The sequence below is a fragment of the Kogia breviceps genome, chromosome 8 (genome assembly GCF_026419965.1).
Source record: "Kogia breviceps isolate mKogBre1 chromosome 8, mKogBre1 haplotype 1, whole genome shotgun sequence".
Lineage (NCBI taxonomy): Eukaryota > Metazoa > Chordata > Mammalia > Artiodactyla > Physeteridae > Kogia > Kogia breviceps.
Window position 1 is genome coordinate 86405047 of NC_081317.1, and position 5899 is coordinate 86410945.

General features: G+C 39.5%; 1 pseudogene; it reads right to left on the bottom strand.

The window, feature by feature from the left end:
• Positions 1 to 3259: 3259 nt before the first annotated feature.
• Positions 3260 to 4634, bottom strand: LOC131762016 (heat shock protein 75 kDa, mitochondrial pseudogene; annotated as a pseudogene).
• Positions 4635 to 5899: the final 1265 nt, after the last annotated feature.

A 5899-nucleotide genomic window follows, 5' to 3' on the forward strand; every position in this document is an offset into this window, starting at 1 on the left:
AGGACCTGACTATAGAATATAGACAAGTTTAAAACAAAGTAATGCAAGCATGTATACAATATAAATACTAATAAAAAGAAAGCTGGAGTGGCTTTATTAATATCAGATCAAGGAAAAATACCAAGGACATTATATTCTGATAAGAAATGTCAGCTTGGCAAGAAGATATAACAATCCTAATAGTGTACACCTAAAAGCAGAGCTTCAAGATATACAATAAAACCTGATAAAATTGAATGCAGAAATGTACAAATCTATTATACTTAGAGACCTCAAAATCCTCTCAGTAATCAATACATGTAGACAGAAAACCAGCAAGTATATAGAAGATCTGAACAACATTATCAACTATTTGACTTTTGTAGAACTCTAAACACAAAAACAGCCAAATACACATTCTTTTCAAGTGCACAAGGAACATTCACCAAGATATACCATATCCTGGGCCATAAAACAAACCTGAACAAGTTTAAAAGAACTGAGATCATACAAAGTATGTTTTCTGGTCACAGCAAAATTAAACTACAATTATAAAAAGATATATGGAAAACTCTAAATATTTAAAACTAAAAATATACTTCTAAATAATTCATGGGTCAAAGAAACCTCCTAGGAAATTTTAAGATATTTTGAACTGAATGAAAGTTAACATACTAAAATCTGTGCCACTAAAACAGTGCTTAGAAGAAAATTTATAGTGCTAAAAATGCTTACATTAGAAAAGAAGAAAGGCCTCAAATCAATAATCTATGTTTTCACTTTAAGAAACTAAAAAAAGGACAAACTAAACTCAAAGCTAGCAGAAAAAAGAAATTACAAAGAACAGAAATCAATGAAATTGAAAACAAACATTAGAGAAAATTAATATAACTAAAATCTAGTTATTTGAAATAATAATAAAAAAAGATAAACATCTGGCCAGATGACCAAGAAAGGAAAGAGAGAGAATGCCATAAATTTCCAATCTCAAGAATGAAAGAGAGGGTATCACTACAAACCCTAGAGATACTGAAAGTATAAGGGAATACTATGAACAATTCTATGTCCAAAAATATGACAACATAGATGAAATGTACCAATTCCTTGAAAAACAGAAATTATAAAATTCATGAAGAAATAAATTACATGAATAGTTTGATTTCTATGAGAGAATTTAATTTGTAGTTACAAACTTTCTTAGAAAGAAAACTCCAGGCCCAAGTCATTTAACTGGTGAATCATACCAAACATTTATGGAAGAAATTATAACAATGATATACAGCCCCTTCCAGAAAATAAAAGAGGGCAGTACACTTCCCAGCTCATTTTATGAAGCCAGAATTACCTGATACCAAAACAAAGACAATACAAGAAAACTATAGATCTTCATGAACGTAGATGCTCCAATTCTCAACAAAATATTTGCAAATGGAATCCAGTCGTACGTAAAAATGTAATACATTACAACAAAATAGGGTTTATCCTGGCAATGCTAGGTTGTTTTAACAGTCAATGTATTATAGTAATTTACTATTTTAACAGGCAAAAGAAGAAAAATCACTTGATTATTTTAATACTTGAAGAAAAAACTTTTGATATAATTCAACATTTATTCATGATAAAATTATCAGTACTCTAGGAATAAAAGGGAACTTGTTTTACATGATTAAGGATATCTATAGAATCTTGTAGCCAACATTATATTTAATGAGGTGAGTATGTCTGCCCTACCACTTCTACTCAACATTCATAATGGAACTCCTAGACAGTGCAACAAGGCAAGAAAAAGAAAAGGCATTCAGAATGGAAAATAAAACTTTCTAGATGACTTTACTTCCTAAGAAGAAGGTCTAAAAGAATCTACAAAAATGCTCCTAGAACTTAAAAGTGAGTTTGGTAAGGTCTCAAGCTATGAGATTAAAATGCAAACAGCAATTGTATTCCTATATAAAGGAATATCTTGTTTCATTGAACTTCACTTATTGTCCATCACACATACTGCGTTTTCTACAAATTGAAGGTTTGTGGCATCCCTGTGTTAAGCAAGTCTATCAATGACATTTTTTGCTCACTTCATGTCTCTGTGTCACATTTTGGTAATTCTCACAACATGTCAAACTTTTTCATTATTATATTTGTTATGGTGATCTGTGATTAGTGATTTTTGATGTTACTATTAAGACTTGCTGAAGGCTTAAGTGATGGTTAGCATTCTTTAGCACTAATGTATTATTGTTTATTTATTTTTAATTTTTAATTTATTTATTTTTGGCTGTGTTGGGTCTTCGTTGCTGCTCACGGGCTTTCTCTAGTTGTGGCAAGCAGGGGCTACTCTTTGTTGCAATGTGTGGGCTTCTCATTGCAGTGGCTTCTTTTGTTGTGGAGCATGGGCTCTAGGTGCATAGGCTTTAGTAGTTGTGGTGCGTGGGCTTCAGTAGTTGTGATGCAAGGGCTCAGTAGTTGTGGTTTGTGGGCTCTAGAGCACAGGCTCAGTAGTTGTGGCACGCAGGCTTAGTTGCTTCACAGCATGTGGGATCTTTGTGGACCAGGGCTAGAACCCGTGTCCCCTGCATTGGCAGGCAGATTCTTAACCACTGTGCCACCAGGGAAGCCCAGCACTAATGTATTTTAAAATTAAGGTATGTACTCGTTTTTTCAGACATAATGCTATTGCCAACCTAATAGACTTCAGGATAGTGTAAACATAACTTTTAAATGCACTGGGAATCAAAAAAATTATGTGACTCGCTTTATTGCGACATTTGGCTTGGTTGGTCTGGAACAAAACCCACAATATTGCTGAGGTATGCCTGTAATGACAATAAACAATTGGAAATCAAAATTGAAAATAAGTACCATTTATAATGGCGCCCCAAATCAACAAATAAATATTTGGGTATAAATTTATCAGGATCTGTATGCTTAAAACTATAAAACAGTGGTAAAATGAATAAAAAGAAGACTATTCATGGATTAGAAGACTCAGTATACTTAAGATGTCAATTCTCCTCTTTTTGATCTATGTATTTGGTCAAATTCCAATAAAAATCCTAGCAAGAATGTTTGCATTTACTTACAAACTGATTTTTTTTTAAGTAAATAAAACTCAAAAGCAGGTGTTCTCATCAGCAGCATCCAGTCCTTCCTGTGTCATCGTCCCCATTCCACCGCCACCACCACCCCTGCCGTGACTGTCTCAGGCTACCTTGTACCCACGGTTCCATCTGTCCCCTCTCCTGCAGCCCTAACACTGCAGGAGGACCTGGGGCTTTCACAGCTGTCAGTGTTGGTCCAGGGCCTTGACAAGCAGGTGGTTCAGGCGGCTCACCATGGGTCGCGGGTCATCGTCGAGTCCCGCTGTGATCATGGCGTTCTTGTAGATCTGATGCACCAGCAGCTGGGCCAGGTCAGGCTCGCTGTCTCTCAGCTGATTGAGCTTCTTGATGAGCGTGTGCCTGGGGTTGATCTCCAGCGTGGGCTGCAGCAGCTGAGCGCGCTCCTCCTGGGGCTTAGCCAGCTGCCGCATGCGCAGGAAGTGCTGGGCGGCCCCCATCTTGGTCTGGATGAGGACCTGGAGGCTGTACAGCGAGATACTGGAGCCCAGCTCCCGGCTCACGTCAGACATGGTTGGTTTAGTTTCCGGCGCGTAGAAGATGCTGCGGGTGTTGAGAGGTGCGTCCGTCTTGTACTGCAGGGTGTAGCGGGGCTTGTCATGGGCCTGAGCAACGTAGCAGTGGAATTTCTCGTGCTGCGTCTCGCCCATATCCTTGGGGTCCATCAGCCAGATGGCCTGCCGGGTATTAATGCGCCTTCCGTTCAGGTATAAGGGGAAGCTGACAAAGTTGCTGTACTTTGTCACCACATCTCCAACCCAAGCTTCGCTGGTGAACTCTCTGTTGTCTGCCGTGAGGTGGATGATGATTTTGGTCCCGGTTCTTACTCCTGAGGCTTCGTTGATTTCAAACTCTCCAGAGCCCTCTGAAAGCCACTGGTACCCAGGGCTGCCCGCGTCCACCGACTCTGTCAGCCACCATGAAGGCCGAGTAGAAACCCACTCCAAACTGGCCGATGATCTTGCTGCTGGCCTCCGCTTGCCTCTGAGGTGCGTCCAAAAAGGCCTTCCACCCCGACCTGGCGATTGTTCCCAGGTTGGACACCAGCTCCTCCTGTGTCTTCCCGATGCCAGTGTCCTGGATCGTGATGGTGCCTTTCTTGGCGTCAGTCTGCAAGTGAATCTCCATTTCTGGCAGTGTCTGGCCTTCAGACACCAGCTTATGATGCAGGTTTTCCAAGAAGTCACTAGCGTTGGAGATCAGCTCCCATATAAACACCTCTTTTCCTGAGTATAAGGAACGGGCAACGATGTCCAGAAGCTTCTTTGTCTCAGCCTGGAGCTCATGTTTGGAAACAGAACCCTGCGTGGTCTCCGAGCTGCTGCTGAGGGAGTGCAGAGTCTCCTCCTACCGCTTCTCAGTAGCCTGGGAGCTGAATGACCGTCCATCATGGGAGCTTGAAGCCAGGCTTTGCCTGGGACTCCAGGACTGGGCTGGGGGCCTCCAAGGACACAGACCTGGTTGTCCTCCCTGGGCCGCTGCCAGTGCCGCGGCCTGCAGCCGGCAGCCCCACAGCAGCAGCATCCACAACTGGCGAGCCATGTCTGCAAACTGACTTTTAAAATTTATATGGAAAGGCAAAGGTGCATATCCAATAAAATTTTGCACATGAACAAAGTTGGGAGACTCATACTACTTGATATCAATCCTTACTGTAAAGCTACAGTTATTATGACAATGAGATACTGATTAAAATATAGACATACAGATCAATGGAATGGAATAGAGACTTGAGAAATGAACTCACAGAATTGTGGTCAGTTGAGTTTTGAAAAAGATACAAAGGCAATTCCATGGAGAAAGGATAGTCTCTTCAAAAAATGTTGCTGAACACCCCAGTGTTCATTGCAGCACTATTTACAATAGTCAGGACACAGAAGCAACCTAAATGTCCCTCAACAGAAGAATGGATAAAGAAGATGTGGTACATATATACGATGGAATATTACTCAGCCATAAGAAGGAACAAAATCATGCCATTTGCAGAGACATGGATGGACCTAGAGACTGTCATACAGAGTGAAGTAAGTCAGAAAGAAAAACAAATATTGTATATTAATGCATATATGTGGAATCTAGAAAAATGTTATAGATGGACCTATTTGCAAAGCAGAAATAGAGACAGACATAGAGAACAAATGTGTGGACACCAAGGGGGGAAAGGCAAGGTGGGATGAATTGGGAGATTGGGATTGACGTATATACACTATTGATACTATGTATAAAATAGATAACTAATGAGAACCTACTGTATAGCACAGGGTACTCTACTAAGTGCTCTGTGGTGACCTAAATGGGAAGGAAATCCAAAATGTAGGGGATATATATATACGTATAGCTGATTCACTTTGCTGTATAGCAGAAACTAACACAACATTGTAAAGCAACTATACTCCAATAAAAAAATATTTAGAGACTGAAAAAAGAAAATGGTGCTGAACAACTGAACATCCATGTGCAAAAAAAATGAACCTTGACCTGTACTTCACATTTTGTGCACAATTAACTCAAAATGGGTAACAGAACTAAATGCAAAACATAAAGCTATAAGACTTTTAAAGAAACCCTGGGAAAAAATCTTTGTGGGCCTGAGTTAGGTAGAGAATTCTTAGATATAATAAAAGTAAGATTTATATGAGAAAAATTGATAAATTAAATTTATCACAGTTAAAGACTTATACATTGTCAGAGTTACTGTTAAGAGAATGAAAAGACAAGTCACAGGTTGGGGGACAATATTTGCAAATCATATGTTTGACAAAGGCCTTGTATTTAGAATATATAAAGAACTTTCCAAAGTCAACAAT